The sequence below is a fragment of the Arachis hypogaea genome, chromosome 17 (genome assembly GCF_003086295.3).
Source record: "Arachis hypogaea cultivar Tifrunner chromosome 17, arahy.Tifrunner.gnm2.J5K5, whole genome shotgun sequence".
Taxonomy (NCBI): Eukaryota; Viridiplantae; Streptophyta; class Magnoliopsida; order Fabales; family Fabaceae; genus Arachis; species Arachis hypogaea.
Window position 1 is genome coordinate 129,238,270 of NC_092052.1, and position 20,940 is coordinate 129,259,209.

Genomic DNA, 20,940 nt, shown 5'->3' on the forward strand with positions numbered 1-20,940 from the left:
AAAAAATTCAAATGCTTGTTAGTTGTTTTTCTTGTCATGATCCGGATGTAAGGTAAAACATCCTCTTTTTTTTTTTTTTATGAAAGATAAGAGACTCGAACCCGCAATCTCTTAATTGAGTATGGAGAGACTATGTTATTTGAGTTATAACTCATTGGCAAGGTAAAACATCCTTAGTCACTAAAAAAATTATTAATTGATAATTTAATATATCTTTTTTGATATAAAAATTAATTTTATTTTAAATTATCATAAAGTTATATAATAATATTACTTTTTTTTTTAATTTCGTGGGTAGAATTAGAGTTAGAGTCATAATATTCTCAATCCACAAATAGAATAAAGTTGAGTTTATATAAAAATTTCAACGTTAGGGTTGGATCTAAATCCTACCCTACCTTAGCCATTGCCACCCCTACCTCTAGGAAGCTTAGCGGCGACTACCTCCTCTCCTTTCCTTTTTTTTGTTCTTGCCTTTTCCTTCTTGGCTTGTCGCCCTCTTCTATTGCAATTCCTGTTTTTTCATCTTCCTTTTCTTAGTTGCTACTACCTTCATCATCTCTTTACTCTTGGTACTTTTCATGGGTTGACGTCTAGACCTAATCAGCCTAAAGAAACACAATGTCAATAGAAGTGTTCAGTCCTTAGAAGTTGGAGAACAAAATCCAAGATAGAAAACGATGCTATGATTAATTGAGTCAATCGAATATCTCAAAATTCTTTTGACATATTTTTCAATGAGTACTTAAAGGACTTTGCATGTATCGGTTATATATATATATATATATATATATATAGGTCACTTGACAGTTGGATTGGAAACCATCGGTGTAGGTATTTTCTTGGAACCAATCATATGCCAACTTTATTCAAGAGATCAGTAATATATTTAGATTCAGAAAAATGAAAAGAATCGGAAGAAAGCTTAGATGATTTAATACCAAGAAAGTAGCTAAATTCTCTAACAACTCTATATAAAGAATATTGTTCAATTGTAAAATAGTTTATGTATATAATAGCATAATTAAGGATCATTATCCTTAATAAGTATGTCATCTACTGAAGCTTACCGGATTTCTTTATGCGGAAATGTTTGGTAACCAAAGAAAATCAGCCAAAAACAGCCATAACTTGTCTTATTTAGCATTCATTAATTGTTGCGATAATTAATTAATGCTAAATAAGGCAAGTTCTGGCTGTTTTTTTTTTTTGCCTTATGAATAGAGATGGATCATATCATTGAGTATTTATTGAGAAAGAACAAGAATATGAAGTAAAGATAGAAGAGAAAATTAAACTATGAATGAAAGCCTTATATTGATTTTGTTCAGTAGATATCATGTACTGTGATAAATATTTATACAATTGATGGTTGTACTCTCTTCTTATATTGCACACTTTCTTAGCTCTCACAACTGCTATAACTACCAATAACTAATCAACAGAATTGCTAACAAAATGCTAAGAGCTAGAGTTAATTGTTTTATGAGTGGAGAAAGCTTCCAAACTTCATTAATTATGAGCCAGCAATAATTATCTAAAGTTTTGCATCATATGTAGTGTCTGCATCCATGTGCAATGTCTTGTGTCAAACATAAGAAGTTAGACATGTATCAGACATACGATGCAAAAATTCATCTATAATAAGAAAGTGTGTTCATTTTTAAAAAGGTCAGCAATTTTACTCACCATAAAATTACAAATCAATCCCTTCCAAAGACATAAATATTTTATAAGTTATTTGTCTGAGTAATGTTCTTATTCTTGTAATTTTAATTTTAATTTTCTTTTAGTGTTGAAGTTCTTACTTAAATCAAATATCTAATCATCTTATTTTCTATAACATAAATACATCATTAATACTTTAAAATTCTTTAGAGGTTAAGGTATTGTCGCGGTAAAAGCATAATGTTATAATAATTGTCTTATTTCCATTTTGGGATAATGTTAGGTAGACAAAAAAAACAGTCATAACTTGCCTTATTTAGCATTAATTAATTGTCGCAACAATTAATGAATACTAAATAAAGCAAATTATAGGCTGTTTTTGGCTGATTTTTTTTATTACCAAATATTTCTGTTTCCGTTATTCTCTTAATGCGTTTTCTGCATTTGATGCAGTTCTTTGATTGAGATTTGAAAAAATAATTGGCAAACTTAAAGCAGTGAAAAAATAACCGTGCTCTGAAAAACTTTCTTTAATATATAAGTTTAGCTAACATATAGGGTAAATTTACTATTAGTTAAAAATTTTAAATATTTTTATTTAATAAATATAAAATAAATATATTAAAAATTTATATTTTTTATATTTTTTAATAAAAAATTTTAATTTATAAACTTAACATGTATTTTTAAAACACAAAATACATAAATCTTTAACATATATATATATATATATATAGATCAAGGATTAGTTTCTGGTTGCTATACAATATAACTAAATATCCATCATACTTTATTTTTTAATTAGCTATTAACTATAAAAATATAATAAATTGATTGTAATAATGGCTTTTTTTAGATATTATATCTCAATTTTTTTCGTATATTTAAAATTCAAAATTACATCTCTTTAACATTAGAATATTTAAATTTAAATTTAAACTTAATAAAACAAAAACAACAAACTAAAATTAAATTCTAACTACATTAAAATTAAAATAATACTATTAAAATCAATTTTTTGATGTGCCTAGCTCTATCTCCTAGGTAGTACGTCCAATTTATTTTAAATGATATATGTGAGTGAGTTTGTATGAATTTTGGATGTGTTCAAAACTATTTTATACACTATTGTATTATTTTAAATGTATAATAGTAAAGGTTTGATGTACTATTCTTTTAGGTAATTGACATTATACAATCTTTCTCATTTATTTAAATTTCTAATTAATTTATGTAAACGATTTAATTCTAAAGACTCTTTATTGTGTTTTTTTTTTTTTAACTATAGATACTATTATTGTTCTATATAATTTTATAAGAGATTTTTCACAACAACCATATTCACATAAACAAAAATCTTTTGACAGGCTCAAATAATATATACTATGCTAAATTTGTTATATATAGCCAGAAAACTATAACTTTGTACGAGTTTTTGAATATCTTAAGAAAGTATTTTATATACTATCATATGCTTAGATATGTATTATTATTTTATTATTTTTTTAATTTTTATCTTAAAAGATATTTTTTTTAATGAACATAATTTTATTGATAGTAGAAATAAATGATTATCAGAATTAGAGAAGTGGAATTTTCTAACTTCCTTCAAAATAAATTAGCAATACATTTTTTGAGAGAAGAGAACTAACAACTAACTAACACTGTGTCCTTCAAAATTGAATGAAGACAATTTTGTTCCATGAAATGGTCAAGCTCTTGCATTCATCAAGTCCAATGACCTCTCAAAAGATCACCTCAATCACAAAAAGAAGATTCCAAAAAGTATGATACTAAAGAAAACAAAGCGACTGAAACTAAAAAACAAGAACTCTTGGAGTGGGAGATCAGAGCAAGAGGAACAGTTTTCAATTAATATAGAAAATAAAAATACAAAAAAAAATAAGATCTATAGCTTACTCAAAATTTATGCGTTAAATTTTGGACTGCTGAATTTATCCTGGTAAGTAGATATTAATTAGTGTTGATCGATTGTGCTAATTATTAGCTGGAAATTAAGAGAATGACTCATAAAATTAAGAGTAAATATTTAGTTTGGTTTTAATAAATTTTTATTTTTTTTAAAAGTTTTTAAAAATTGTTTTTATCAGATAAATTAATCTCTAAATCACTTTGAATTAACATTTTTTATATTTATGATAGACAAATAAATTCCTAACATACAAATTTTATTATAAGATAATTAAACTTTTAAAAAATATATTTTAAGACAAATTAGTTCTTTTTAAAATAATGCAACAATTAATTTATCAGACAAAAGTAATTTTTAAAGATATTTTAAAAATAAAATTTTGTTCGAAATTAAATTGTTCAATCTGAACATTTTTAAGATGAATTTAGATATTTATTCTAAAATTAAATAAACAAAAATTAAAAGTATTTTGAAACTATAAATGTGTGGTGATATTAAAGATATAACATATATAATTAATGGTATATAGTCCAAGAGCATGGTGTATATATAGTGTATACATAGTAGCCCATAGTTTATTTCTTAGTTCATAGATGCTATAATTAGTACATGGAATGCATCTAGGTTTTTATTTTTAATATTTTTACATCATTAGCAACGGATAACCGCCGCAATATCTCATCAGCGATCTGGTCCTCCATGTCCCCACCCTCCGCCATGTCCTCCATGACCACCTCCTCCCCAGCCTCCACCGCGTCCTCCATGACCACCTCCTCCCCAGCCGCCACCTCCTCCGTGACCACCTCCTCCCCAGCGGTCAGGGTGTACTGAATAAAATTAATAGCAACAATTTTTTTTAGGGTAATGTAGATTATTGTTTTATTCCTAGGATTTTACAAAATTTTCAATTTGATCCTAACACCTAATTACAGAAGTAACTTTTTCTAAAACTTGTAAAATATAGGTCAACAACAAAAGTTAACATGAGAATCAAATTATAGAGGTATATTTGAAAATACTTAATTAAAAGGGTTTGTACAAAATTAAAACAATTTAAATATATACAATTAAAAATTATGAACGAATTAAAGTCTGCTTTATACTTTAATTTAGATAGAGTGAACAATAATTATCATTTAGACTTTTCTAGTATATTAATGTACTTGACCATAAAATTATATAATTTATCACGTTAATTTATAAAATATAAATGAAAAAAAGGTAAATAAAGAGGTCAAAATAACATTTTTGGTGGTTAAAGTTAAAAAATAGCATTATGTAGAACTTAAAAGATTAGTTTTGACTTTTGAATTAATGGTGAAATCAATCATGCATGAAAATTGGTGTGTAAAAAAAAATTTATACAAATATATTATGTATACTAATACACACTAAAAATTAATTATTTAATATAAAATATATATTAAAATATAAAATATATACTCCTGTTAATTCTGTATTAATTATAAATTATATAATACATAATATAATATTTAATGAATAAAAATAAATTATATAATATATAAATATATAATAATTAATTTAATAATTAATTTTTAGTCTACATATATAGTATTTTTAAAATTCATATGCGAATTGTTATTTTACATATATATACCTTGTTTCTCATCTTTGGATGGTTGATCAATTGCCACCACAGCAGAGATCAGCAACAATGTGCAAAACAAGCAGAAGAGGAAAAAGGGCTTGGTATTCATATTTGCCATTGTGATTAATTAAAAGATATGTAGTGAAAGTACATGAACTATGCGTTTCTCCACACTATTTATAGTGATAAACGAAAAAGAAGATAAACCAAAGGGGTTGAAAATTAAATGAGAGAAGTCATATTGATGATAGTGTTAATTTGTCTTTTCCTCTCCTTGGGGCATAGAGTGACACTAAGGCCCTATCTAGTAACCGCTTGATGCTAAAAATTGATGCTTTTTATTTTTTGTGTTGCAATTCAGGTGGTATTTTTTGATAATATAAAAATTTTGTATTTTTTTATAAATATTATAAATTTAAAAATTAAATTTATAATTTTTAATTTACAAATTTAAAGGTTAAATTTATGTTTTAATATTAAAATTTTTTTTAAACATATAAATCGGATCCTCTTATTTACTTTCATAAATTAAATCTTAAGTTTTATATTCTAAACAAATTTGATCATTCGATTTGTGAATTTTAATTTTAAAAAAATTTATCTTCATATTTATAAGAAATATATTATTTTTTTATAACTGGATATAACATATTTTGAATCTCCAAAACTAAAAAAATTAGCCAAAAATAAACATATATTGTATCGTATTGTATTTGTAAGGTATATATAAATTCATTTGAAATAAATAAGTAAAATAAATGTATCAAGTAGATATAAAATGATTTAGGATAAAGGCTTCTTGTATGATTTTAGATCATGGTTTTATGTCCATCTAACTAAAATCTTAAATACAACCATGATTTTATGTCCACCTATCTAAATTCTTAAAACGAAAAGCATAAATATAAAATTATAACTTATTTTTCATTTGAATATTTCTATTTTGATGCACTTAAATACAACCTAAAACATTATAATTATTTGGATCATTGCAAGGAAATCAAGGGTCAACGAAGCTTATCAACACCGATTGAGCCAATAGACTTTAGAGTGTGAAATGTGAACATAAGACGCGTGTGTAAAACTAAGTACGCAAAGTTCATGAAACAATGCCAATTGGCAACTGGCCTTGGGAATATATATGCAAATTAAACCGGTATTGCATCATCCATATATAATGCAACGTAAAGCACTGGAGAAGGGTATCAATGGTGAAAACTCAGGTGAGAATTCGAGTTTATGTGAAGTTGATATTTGAGAGCCGTTAGATAAAAATTTAGTTAAATTAGTCAAATTATCTAATGGCTCTCAGGTATCAACTTCATGTAAAGCACCTGAGTTTCCACCGGTATTAATTGTTTCTTTTATATTTTATTTAAGTATAAATTAATATTAATTTTAAATTAAAATTTATTAATTAAATTTTGTTAATTTTACCATTTATTATTAAATAAAAAAATTTAAAAAATAAAAATTACTAAAAAAAATAATATTAAAAATATTTTTTAATTTTTTAATTGTTTAATAATTGATAATTATGTACAACTAAAAAATAAATTTAAAGCGTAAGGGTAATTTAATATAATTTATAAATTGAGTTATTCTATAAAAAAAATTGGTAAAAATATAAAATTGAAAAATTAAGTATCGATAGATGGATGATGGTCAACATTTTCGAATGATGTTAGGAAAATAAAAAAAATTAAAATTTATTTTATTTAATATTTATTAATTATTAATAGTTGTTTTTTATTATTTTTTTATCAAATATTTTTTTTATTATATTTACTTTGCATTTTTCTGGTGTACATATTTACTTTGCATTTAATTATATTAACATTAACTAATTCTTTATTTTGTTACTAAAATTTTTTTGGTAAATCACACACATATGACAAGATCGACCAAAAGGATCAGCAAATTCTACAAAAGTAGATCGCCACCTTTTATTTTAACAGTATTATCCAAAATTCACGGTTCAATATTAGGTTCTGTTGTTTGAATACTATTTTTGAGAAAAAAAAATCGTAAAAATAGTAAACATAGGAATTTGATTAATTTTGAAATGCTTTCTTATTATCTCAACGAACTTTTGAAAAAAACACTAATAGTTTCAATTATATTTAAGAAAATAAACTTCAATTTAGTAATTAATCAATTGGCTTGTTCCATATAAGACTTGAAAGTGCAATTCTGTTACTAATGCCAATTGAAAATGGTCAAAATTAGTTAAAGGCTAATCTAGAAATTAGTTAGGAGTGCTAGTTGTGTCATTCTTATTCCCTTTAATTGATAGAATAAAGAGATTTGTGAATGTGTAAAGTTTCAATCAAATGTTTTGATTTTTTTTTTTTCACAAAATATTCTTCTCTCCACATTAGCATTCTCATTCTTCTTCTCTGCATAATTCATGTTCTGCTTCATTGCTGTAATCTTTTGTAGCTAATGTCACAGTTTATTATCATTATTTAGTAATTTTTTATTGCGTTTATTTATTATTTTTTACTAGATCAAATTTTATAAGAGTTACTATTGTATATTAATCTATACCTATAATGAAAATATGAAAGAAGTTTAGTGCATAACTTTATTTTCTGAAAATACTTTTCATCATATATAATTTATAAAAAGATTTATTTTGCTTCTTTTTATTACTTAAACCAAAGACTTCTGAATAAAAATACAAAGTACTTACTCTTTTGATTGATGCTATATTTATTAATTTGACTCACATTTAGTAAATAAGAAGTGTCTAATAATACACTAGTTTCAATAAAATATTTTTTAAACATAAAACTTAAGAAAATAATTTATATTTTATTGTGAGAGACTGAGAGCAAATAAAATATAATAATGGATCGTAACAATTAATGAATGCTAAATAAGGCAAGTTATGACTATTTTTGACTGATTTTCTTTGGTTACCAAACATTTCCGTTGGAATTATTACCTTGACCAGAATTGTTTAACTCATTATTAGTACTTATATGCACCAAGACTGATCAATCGGTGATTAATTTGTATACATTTTTTTTCCGAAATAAAAAAAAAAAATTATGTTAAAGATATAATTATTTATGTATATTTTTTATTAAATTAAATTTAAAAAATTAATTTTATAATAAATAAATATTAATAATTATTTATTTGAATATATAATTACGTAAATTGTTAAAATTTATGATGAACCCTAATAAATTAAATTTGATAATTTAATTATAATGACAAAATTAATCTAATACCCAACAATGAACATAAATATAATATGATATATATTTAAATATTATATTAATATATATCTAAACATATCTCAACATGAATGATTGCAAAACATAAAACAGACAAAGTTATTCATGAGAGCTTTCACTAAAAGAAGTTTTTTCTTGATAATCCTACTTAATTATATTTAATTGTCAATAATTATTAGACCATAATATTAAAAATGCCTTTAATATTTTAATTTTGCCAATTAGTAACAGTGAAAATACTTTTATATATAATTTAGTGATCATAAAGATACTCTAATGAAATAATAATTGTTTTTGACCATTAATAACTGTAAAAAATGCTTATTTGTCTTGAAGGTAAGCGAGTGTATGTTAATTTGATTTAAATTGTTAACTATCATGACTTGCAATAAATGCAACTTAAAAGATCTAAAATCTTGATTGTTTATTTTTCTTTAAAACCCATTGCGAGTTTGAGACTTTAAAAATGTAACTACTTACATAAATTAGTTTTAAAATTCATTGTTTATTTTTTTTTTTGTAGTGATTGATCATTCGACTAACTCGAATTAGTGTTACATATGTCTCTTTTTATTTAACTTCGTAAATTTGTAACTACTTTTTTACAACTTCTCATGTTGCATTATGAGTTCATCTTCTCGAATTCAGTTTTTTTTTTTTTTTCCGATAGAGTAGCTATGAGTTCGGTCTGAACTTTTTCAAGGGCTGACACCAGGTTTTTAGGTTTTCTCCCACCAGCCTGGGAAAAATTGAGCCTTCCTCCGCCACCACCGCTATATGATGTTGCTATCTGTCCAATAAATTTATCAGTCTCAATTTCAAGATCGACGATCCCCGGAGTTAAAGCACCACCAGAATAACCTTCGCTTCACCTAGACATGAGCCCAGTACAATGGCTGTACAATGGCTGATACGTGCTTCAAATGCTCGTGATATAAAAAGATTAAGTATTATCTAAAAGTTATTAAGTTATATTTTTAGAATGTTTAATTTAGTTTGATGTATTTTGATTTTGTTTATTTAGTTACTAAATTGTGCATTATGTTATGGGCTTAAGATTTTTCTTTATTTTAACATAATAAGAGGTTATAAATACCTCATAAATTATGAAAATCGTCATTCAGTAATTAGTGGTGTGAAAACTCCCTTTTTGGTTTCGTGATAAAATCATGATGTGAACAAGTAAGGTTGAGTGAGTATCTCTCTTGTTGCATTGGAAAATTGTGTAGAAGGTTGAGGAGTCTATTCAATTCAATTCCCAAACTATAGCATAGATAAGTTAGGTTGAGGAGTTTCTTTCTTGTTGCGTCAAGAAATTGGGTAGAAAGTAGAGTGATTCTTTTTGTATTCAATTTCAATCTATCCATTTTATTTTCTATTTTCAATTTCGATTCATCTTTTTCTGTTTCAGTTCTTATCTTCTTATTTATCATTAGTCTTTATTTTTTATTATTGATATCAGAATTCAAGTATTAGATTAATTCTTATTAATCTAAATTTGTTCTTTTTGTGTTCTAAAAAAAAGAGTTTCGGTGTCTCTCACATCCTTCTTTATGTTCTTGTTATCCTTGTCTTTTTTGTTTATGTTTTACTATTGTTTTGTCATCTTGTTGATTTCGTTATTTAAAAAAATTAAAAAATAAAAAAGCATAGAATACAAAAAGAAAAAAAAATTATCTTCCTTATATTTGTTCTTTTCAGACACTAATTTCCCAACAACAAGATTCAAGAATGATTTTTTTTAAGAGGAGGAGAATGATACATGTTTCAAACGTTTGTGATATGAAGAAATTAAGTATTATCTAGAAGTTATTATGTTATATTTTTAGAATATTCAATTTAGTTTGATTTATTTTGATTTTATTTTTTTAGTTATTAAATTGGGTCTTATGTTATTGGCTTAAAAGTTTTCTTTATTTTAACCTAATAAGAGGTTATAAATATTTTATAAATTATGATAGTCATCATTCAGTAATTAGTGATGTAAAAATCTCCTTTTTGGTTTCGTGATGAAGCCATGATGTGGACAAGTGAGGTTGAGTGAGTCTCTTTCTTGTTGTATAGGGGAATTGGATAGAATGTTAAGCTTTGAGAAATCTTTTCGATTCAATTTCCAAACTATGGCGTGGATACGTTAGTTGATGAATTTCTTTCTTATTGTATCAAAAAATTGAGTAAAAAGTAGAGTGATTCTCTTTATATTTAATTTCAATATATCCCTTTTATTTTCTATTTTCAATTTTAATTCATCTTTTTTTATTTCCATTCTTATCTTCTTGTTTATCATTAGTCTTTATTTCTTATTAATGGCTCCTGGACCTGGTAATATTTCTATTAAGGCAAAGTCTACGATGTTAATGGAGGATTGATTTCTATACCTATAAATTTGAGTTGGTTGATGAAAAGTTGAACAAGTGTCTCAAGAAAAGACAAATTTTACTCTTATTGCAGGGATGAGCTGGTTCGATGACCTTTCTTATTGTGCATGCGATGAAGAAAATATTTGAATGAATAATTATTCATGTTATTACTAAGTAAGCTGAGATAATTAGAGACTTCACTATAAATTGGATTTTTTTTTTGTATTAGTAAATTTTTTATTGTCTAACTCTCTATCAACCAACTCAAATCTATAGATATAGAAATCAACCCTTCATTTACATAATAGACTTTGTCTTTTATTAAATATTCCGCATCACTTTTAAGTGACTCAGAAATCAGCATCGTCCAAGCACTCAAATAACACCCTAAAAATTTTTTAGGGGCTGTAAATAAATAGAGTTATATTACGTGCATATCAAAATCAACCACCAAAGTTAGCCACCAGTATAAAATACATGTTGAAATATAAATACATATTAAAAATAAATTAAACTACATACGTATATAAACAAATACATTAGTGTCTGATTTTAGTGGCTGATTTTAGTGTACAAATAGCATTTTTGAAATAAATATCATACACATCGTGTACGTATGGCGGGGCAAAGATTATTTGCATCTATCCAACCCTCAAAATAATTAAAGAACATCTCTAAGACAGTTATTTAGTTTCAGACAAAAACAAAACTTTTCTATTTCTTAGATAGAAAATTCATGTATTATCAATACTTGTTGAAAGTAAAAAACAAATAATATTCATGTTCTCTTTCAGTCTCTGAGAAAATACACAAGCAGCTTATATGCTATTACAAAATTTTTGCCATATGTAAAAGTACACGTGCATAAGAAAATTCTCTAAAGACTTGAGTTCTAACCATATTTGAGCATCCATAGAAAATAATACACAAAGAAAAAATACAATAAAGTGATGCAATTAATAACTTTCGTTTAATTGTTATAATTTTTTGGTTATGACAAGAAAATTCTTCAAGTAGAAGACGAAGATTCTGTATCAGACATATCTTTTATCTTTTCTAAGAGTTATATTAATTCATTAGTTAGTATCTTAGCGCTATATTATAGCATGTAATCAACAGGAAAGAAATATTACTTGTACCGTTCTGATTTTTCCACCAACAATATTTTGCCGACAATAACTGAAGCCTTGTAGATTGCGGCTTTGGCACGCAAGGCAGAATTTTCATTTTTTACAACTCGCAACTCTTCTAAAATGTTTTTTATCCTTATCATCACTTCTTCAGATTTAACCTTCAGGTCGTAAGATTAAATATAAAGCATAAAGATTAGTAGAGATCAACAATGCCAAAATGAAGTATTAACTTGTTCTCTTAAGGATAATCATAACATCTCAAGACATCAGCAGTATTATCATGAGAACTCAGGATCATGAAACATACTTTGAGAGTGGAATATAGCTGCTTCAGCTAAATATCTCAAGCATTGACATATTCAATGAAAGCTACCTCAGCAACAACTTCTATATGCCTGATTCCAGAAGTAATACCCTATTCAGATATTATCTTGAAACCACAAATTTCGGAAGTATTACTGACATGAGTTCCACGTCAAAGTTCCATTGATACACCAAGAACCTCTACAACACGCACCTGCAATACAACAAATTAGAAAACCACAAGAGCCTGTATAAACATCATATCAGCTAGATAAATAATGACATACATATATTGAATATATTCTACTTCCCTTTTTAACTTTTACTAAGTGATTGATAATCTTTTTGGTCATTAGGATTTAAACTTTATTCATAGTTTCATTTCTTACTCAAGAAGATTGATATCACTCAACTTTAAAAATATAAACTTCATGATATGCATATCTCCTCAGAACAACTAAACCATAAGATGGTAAAATTTGAAAATTAATGTTATGTCATATGTGTATGGAGTAATTCCAACCTCTTCTCCATATTTTTCTCCAAACATTGCGATAGTTCCAGCATGTTTTGCATCAGCAAGTGGCTATCACTTTGGTTTGAAGAAGTATTCCTGCTTCAATCCAGTCATTGATTAGCCATTCAATTTATCCAAACTCACTGTCAAGAAGGGGTCGGTGGAATTTAAAATCAAATCTCAAACGTTCATATGCCACCAAAGAACCAGCTTGTGAGGTTTTTTGACCAATCACTTTCTTTAGTGCTGCTTGTAATAAATGAGTAATAGTATGACGATCCTACAAAGCACCAAATATATTTGCTATCAACATGAACCACACTTGAAATTTGAAAACTAACGTGATACAAAGGATGTGTCTGTATCACATTGTAGTGAGTTATGATTCACCAAATTGGTTACTGAAATGGGAAAGTCAACAATTGTTATACCTTAGCTCTCTTCCTCAACTTTACATCCACTATGAACAGTACCCTTGTGAACAAATATGTTATCTAAAGACTTCTGAACATCTGTTATCTCCACAACATCTTTTGGTTAATTTTCACCCTCTACAACATAAATAAAACCATGATCTCCAATTTGTCCCCTTAATTCAACATAAAATGGAGTCTTATTTAACAAAATTTTCATGTTACTCCCTTCACTAACTTGTGCAGCTGGATCACTATTTACTACTAGGCTTTGTACATTTGATTTAGCATAAAGATTGTCATAGCCTATAAATTCAGTATCAGATGCATTTTCTGCAATATTTGCCCTGTTTCCTGTGGCAAGTTTGACAATATTGTGTGCAGCTTGAGATTGGCGCCTTTGCTTCTCCATATCAGTATCAAAACTATTTATATCAACACTCACACCACATTCTTTAGCCACTTCTTTTGTTATTTCAATAGGGTATCCATATGTTTCATACAAAAGAAATACGTCTTCGCCAACCAAGCAAGGTGCAGTTCCATTTTTCTTAGCACTTGACAAAGCATTAGCAAATTTCTCTTCAAGCAACTTTTCTTCTCTCTCCAATGTTTGTACAAAACGAAGCTCTTCTCTCTTCAATTCCTCAAAGATGTGGTGGGATCCACTCCTAACATCGAAATTAATAATGGTGCTTAGTTCCACAACTTTCTTAGCAATAATGGTAAAATTGCCCCTTCAAGGTCTTCCTCTTCCATAGCATCACCTTTTATACCAAGCAACCTGCCTATACGAATAACCCTTCTGATAAGCTGTCGAACCCTATAACCTCTTCCAACATTTGATGGGGTAACACCATCAGAGATGAGAAATACAATCTAGGATAAATTGGAGAAAGAGAAGACTTAAACTGAAAGTTTTAAGAAATACAATTGTAAGTTTAAATAAGCTATATTTAAGATAGTACAACAGTCTATAATCAAAGTTTGTATATTGTGATTTTAGGATCAAGAGTCGATGTTTTCATTCCTTGAATGTCGGATTGATTTTTCTTCGTTTTAAAATTTTTCGGTTTCATGGATTTTCCGTTGTGGTATCCCAACTCTTAGCTTGTAAATTCGAACGTCTAAGTTTTTGAGATTCTGACGAAGACATATCAAAATAAATTTAAGTTGTCAAAATTAATCATTATTAAATTTGCTATACATGAAATAGTAACTCAATCATGAAAATGTTGAGTTTAAAACAAAGAAATTATTTTTTGCAAAACAATTGCTTAATGAATTTTTTCCATTTAAGTATAATTTATCTAAATGAATTTTTTTGATCTAAAGCAATTGTTTGGAGAATTGAATGATGAAAATTTTCAATTTAGATTAGTTAACTCGTGAAATTTTTTTCAATAATCAATTATTCAGAGATTATTTCTTTATGTCTATCACAAATTTCTATATTATTTTTTTAAATAATAATATGCTCAAATATTTTATAAAAATTTAAATAAAATAAATCATACCTTTACGTGTCTAAGTATGAATGTGATTTACCTTCAAGGAGTTTAATTAGAATTCTTAACATTTTTTTCATTAGTAGAGAACGACTTTTTGTTTTTCGGCTTTGTAAACTTCGAAAATTTTTTTTTTCAATTTATTTCTTTACAACTTTTATGTCGTTACTAAATCTCCAAATCATCTACTATTTAATTGGTTTAGCAATTATAAACATTTAAAGCATATAATGACCATGTATTTTCTGCTTTATTTTTATGTTTAAGTATATTGTTCATCTTGTGAACATATGTTGTGTTAAACTCATTTGTAATGAGATATGATAATATGATATGATTTTTCAATATAATTAAAATTATTATGAGATTTGATCTTATTTTCTTCTTTTTTATGTAATTTTTAGTTTTTCTCTAAAGGACAAAAAGAAAAATAAAGATCAATTTGATATTCAAACTCAATAATTTAGAGGTTTGAAATTTATGATTTTCAAACCTTGGGATAGAACTCATACTGAAGAAAATATGACAAGCGATGTGTCTCCACATACGATATTATTGCTCAGAAATATTTTTGATTTTCTAAATTTAGGAGTTATCTGAACAAAATTATAGATAGTAAGTTGCAGACACGATGGTGTTGCCATCCTCCTAGTCTGAGTTCCTAATGTTTCGAGTTCGTCATTCTCAATAGTGGACGGTGTTTCTGTAAGGACTCTGACGCTCAAATTAGCATGTGTCGCAAAAAGAATTAAGTTATAGATCATACCTTAGTGCACGTATTTGGAATAGTGCATATATTATGAGGTTGTGAGGTTGTGATGTCATGGGCTCATTTTCTTATATTTCTTTAAAGGTTATGAATTGCCTTTTAAATTAAGTTGATCTAGGAGAATGAATTGATATTTTCATGAGTTGTTTGAAATTTTGTTCTAATATCATATGTTCATATGATGCTCTTAATATAGTTAATGTTGTAACCTTTTCTCTAATAGTAAAATGATGATTACAATGTAGTAATTAACTTCATAAAATTAAGTTATTAGGTATTATAATAAGTGATGAAGAATGATGCAAGAGCATCTATTAGGTTATTAGCAATATTAGTTAAAGTAGTAAAGCTTAGTTATGTTATTATAATATGCATATGAATTAGTCCCACATCACCTAATACTCAAAGGCTCCTCCTCCCCTACTAGTATAAATATGCGTATGTACCATTTTTATTTATGAGTTGAATTGATTGAGTTATATATTTAAATAAGTTGTGTGCTTATCTTCCTCTAGGCTCTTTGAGAGTAAGAGGTGTATCCTTGGCTTAGCCAACCAAGGTGGGCTTTTGGCTATTTTCACCATAGTGGGATTGTTAACCTTGCCAAGATTGGTGACCCAAGCGATGTCCCGGCATCAGTTTGGTATCAGAGAAAGGTCAGTCCTCGACTTGCTCCAATAAAAATTTATTTGGTTTGTGGGTACGGTCTTTAGTGCGGTTTTCTCGCTGTTGGTACAAGTCGTCGTCAGTATGGATTGTCTGCTGCGAAGTTCCGGGTAATATTGTTCTTTTCTCTTCTTTTGATGCCATTTCTGTTGGTGATTATATTCGTTCATTTCCATCATTATCATCATTGGTGCATCCTCATCATCATCACAACATCAACATCCAAGCATCAATCTCATTGCATAGTAGTAAAAGATGGCTCCAAAGCATAGAACTACTTAAAAAATTGAAGTAGAGGAATTACGCTGTCAGGTTAAAGAGTTGCAAGAGCAACTTGTAAAATGTGAAGCTGCTCAATATAATCATGGAAACCAGACTGAAGACAGTCCTTCTAGCGAAGAGGATAATACAAATCTATTTCATTATTCTTCTTCATCTGAAGATTTGTCCACACGAAGAGTACGGCACAGTACAACGCACAAAGCTAAAGACTTAGGAATCAAAATTGATATTCCTGAGTTTGAAGGGAGACTCCAACCTACTGATTTCATTGACTGGCTTTGCACAGTGGAAAGAGTATTCGAGTTAAAAGACATTCCAGATGACAAGCGTATGAAGCTTGTGGCGATCAAGTTAAAGAAGCACGCGTCAGTATGGTGGGATAATCTCAAGCGTCAGCGAGAAAGAGAAGGATGGAGCAAGATCAAGACATGGGATAAAATGTGCAATGAACTAAGGAAAAAGTTCCTTCTAGAGCACTACAGGCAAGAAGTTTTCATCAAATTTCACAATTTGAAACAAAAATCATTGACCGTGGAGGAATACACTATGGAGTTTGAAGAGTTTCTTATCAAGTGTGACATTCAAGAGCCTGAAGAACAAACTGTTGCTCGCTACCTCGGAGGGCTTAATGAAGACATTGCAAACATTGTTCAACTACAACTAATCTGGACATTAGATGATATCACAAGACTAGCGTTGAAGGTTAAAAGGCAAATAACACAGAAGAAGAACAATCACTTCTCAAAAGAGAGAGGGGTGGTTAATCTTCCAAAGAAGAAATGGACTCCTCAACAATCCTCTAAGGTAAGTCCTTTAAAAGTTTCACAAGCCAATAAGGAGCACAACTCTTCTCGCTCTACTGAATCCAACAGAAGGTGTTTCAAGTGCCAAGGGTTTGGGCATATTGCTGTTGATTGCCCAAATCGAAGAGTTATCACTCTAATTGAAGAAGAAAACCATGAAGAGCCAAGTGAAGAGTTTGAGAAGGAGGATGATATTGAGTATGATGCTGAAGAGGAGGTTCCAGCGGATTGTGGTGAAGCTTTGGTAGTTCACTCTATTTTGAACACTTCCATGCTAACTGAAGATGAAGGATGGCTCCGCCATAACATTTTCCACACAAGGTGCACTACCCAAGGAATACCCTCACCCTTATAAGTTGCAGTGGCTGAGAAGAGGGAATAAGGTCAAAGTAACAAGGCGATGTTGCATTCAATTTTCAATTGGGAGTAAATACACAGATGAAGTATGGTGTGATGTCATCCCAATGGACGCATGTCACTTATTGCTAGGACGTCCGTGGCAATATGATTGTCGTGCTGCCCACGACGGGTTCAAGAATACGTATTCCTTCTTCAAGGATGGAGTAAAGATTGTGTTGACTTCATTAAGACCTGATGAGTACGAGAAGCAAGTTGAGTCGTCCTTAATCACAAGGTTAGACCTTAACAAAACTCATCGAAAGTTTAACTTCATGTGTTTTGTACTAATTTGTGAGGAGAACAAAGAGACCTTGTCCATGCATGAGGATGTCAAGCCTTTAATTGAAGAATTTTCTGATGTGGTCCCTGAGGAGATCCCTAACGGGTTACCACCAATGCGAGATATTCAATATGCCATCGATTTTGTCCCTGGTTCGGTGATCCCAAACAAGCCAGCATATCGTGTGAGTCCTAAGGAGCATGACGAGTTGCAACGCCAAGTAAAACATCTCCTAGACAAAGGCCTAGTCAAAGAAAGTGCTAGTCCTTGCACTGTTCCTGCTCTGCTAGTTCCAAAGAAAGATGGTTCGTGGCGTATGTGCATTGATAGTCATGCTATGAATAAGGTCACCATCAAGTACAGGTTCTCTATTCCCCGACTTGATGATCTGCTGGATCAATTACATGATGTTGTTATCTTCTCTAAGATTGATTTAAGGAGTGGCTATCATCAAATCCATATGAGGCCTGGTGATGAATGGAAGACATCTTTCAAGACACAAGATGGATTGTACGAATGGGCTGTTATGCCATTTGGTCTCTCTAATGCACCAAGCACCTTCATGCGCTTGATGAACCAGGTATTCCGATCCCTCATTAGGAAGTTTATTGTTGTTTACTTTGATGACATCTTAATATATAGTAAGGATCATGATGAATACCTAGTCCACCTACGTCAAGTATTTGCGGTACTTCAAGAGCAAAAACTATATGCTAATCTCAAGAAGTGTGACTTCTTGACGAATAGAGTCATATTTCTGGGATATGTTGTGACAAGTCAAGGCATTGAGGTGGATCATAGAAAAATTGATGCTATTGTTAATTGGCCTAATCCAAAGACGTTGCATGATATAAGGAGCTTCCATGGATTAGCCTCGTTCTATCGGCGATTCATCAAGAATTTTAGCTCTATTACTGCTCCACTTACTAAATGTCTTAAGCATGATACCTTTACATATAGTGCTAAGGCGCAACAGAGTTTTGAGGCATTGAAGGAAAGGATTGCTATTGCTCCTGTACTTGCACTTCCAAACTTTGATTCCATGTTTAAGGTCGATTGTGACACTTCAAATGTTGGTCTCGGTGCTGTACTTTCTCAAGAAAGCCGACCAATTGCTTTCTTCAGTGAAAAGCTTAATGACGCTAAATTGAAGTATTCCACTTATGACAAGGTGTTTTATGCGATTATACGAGCATAAAGCCACTAAAGCCATTATCTATTGCCTAATGAGTTCATCTTGTATACTGATCACGAGGATCTTAAACATATTAACTCCCAACAAAAGTTGAATCGACGCCATGCAACTGGGAGTGAGTTTCTATAATCTTTTCCATTTCTCCTTAAGCATAAATCTATGACTCAAAATAAGGTTGCCGATGCCTTAAGCTGACGACACACTCTCCTTTCCACTCTACAAATTAATGTTGTTGGCTTTGAGATTGTAAGGGAGTTATATGAGGGAGATCAAGATTTCGGAGAAATCTAGACGTGCTGCTTGCAACAACCCTATCGACAATTCTTCATTCAAGAAGGTTATCTTTTCAAAGGCAATCAGTTGTGCATTCCCCGTTGTTCACTACGCCAATAAATTATCTGGGAGACCCATAATGGAGGATTAGCATGACACTTTGGAAGGGACAAGACATTGGCTCTCATAAAAGAGAAATTCTATTGGCCAAAACTTGAGCGGGATGTCATTCGTCACATTCAGAGATGCTACATTTGTCACATTGCTAAAAGTGGAGATCAAAACACTGGTTTGTACAAGCCGTTGCCTGTTCCGAAGTCCCCGTGGGAAGATGTTAGCATGGACTTCGTCGTGGGATTACCTAGGATATAGAGGCAAAAGGATTCTGTTATGGTGGTTGTTGACAGATTCTCAAAGATGGCTTATTCTGTACCTTGTCATAAGACAGATGATGCCTCCTACATATCACATTTGTACTTTAAAGAGGTTGTGTGCTTGCATGGTATTCCTCAAACAATCACTTCAGATCGAGACGTGAAGTTCATGAGTCACTTCTGGAGGACTTTATGGAGAAAAATAGGGACTCACCTACAATTTAGCTCTGCTAGTCATCCGCAAACGGATGGTCAAACAGAAGTGGTCAACAAAAGCTTGGGAAATTTGCTACGAAGTTTTGTGGGAAAACACCCTCGCCAGTGGGATCTTGTTTTGCCACAAGCCGAGTTCTCCTACAATAATTCCATTAGTCAAACAACAGGGAGGTGTCCGTTCGAGGTGGTATATGGCAAGCGACCCCTGAGTCCTTTAGACCTTCCGCCGTTACCAACTCCTCGAGAGTATAGTGCAAATGCTGATGAACGTGCTGAACAAATTAAGAAGCTCCACGAGGAGGTACGACAGAAGATATTACGTCAGACTGTTCAGTATGAGGCCCAAGCCAACAAACATAGGAGACCAAATATTTTCAATGTCGGAGATTTAGTATGGATTCATCTGAGAAATGAACGATTTCCTAAGTCTCACGGGAAATTGTCTCCTCGAGCGGATGGACCATTCAGAGTCTTGGAGCGCATTAATGATAATGCTTACAAGATTGAGCTTCCAGGAGACTATGGAGTATCTGCCACTTTTAATGTTGCTGATCTGTCACCTTACTATGAAGAAGATGCAGAATCAATAGGAGATGAGACCAAACCTCTTCCAACCCAGGAAGAATGATGTAGGAGCATCTATTAGGTTATTAGCAATATTAGTTAAAGTAGTAAAGTTTAGTTATGTTATTATAATATGCATATGAATTAGTCCCACATCGCCTAATACTCAAAGGCTTCCCCTCCCCTACTAGTATAAATATGCGTATGTATCCTTTTTATTTATGAGTTGATATGATTGAGTTATATATTTAAATAAGCTGTGTGCTTATCTTCTTCTAGACTCTTTGAGAGTAAGAGGTGCATTTTTGGCTTAGCCAACCAAGGTGGGCTTTTAGCTATTTTCACTATAGTGAGATTGTTAGCCTCACCAAGATTGGTGACCTAAATGACGTCCCGACGTCAAAGAATTTTAATTTTTTCTTTGTAA

At 29.9% G+C, this 20,940-nt stretch overlaps 1 non-coding gene and 1 pseudogene across 1 annotated transcript; both read right to left on the minus strand.

Annotated features, from left to right (window-relative positions):
• Positions 1-4,087: 4,087 nt before the first annotated feature.
• LOC112766064 (uncharacterized) lies at positions 4,088-5,473 on the minus strand. The gene is made up of 2 exons (XR_011874959.1): positions 5,220-5,473; positions 4,088-4,428 (listed from the first exon to the last, which is right to left on the minus strand). It is a non-coding gene; the product is annotated as an uncharacterized protein (transcript).
• A 3,607-nt stretch (positions 5,474-9,080) lies between these two features.
• Positions 9,081-15,517, minus strand: LOC112763949 (alanine--tRNA ligase, chloroplastic/mitochondrial-like; annotated as a pseudogene).
• Positions 15,518-20,940: the final 5,423 nt, after the last annotated feature.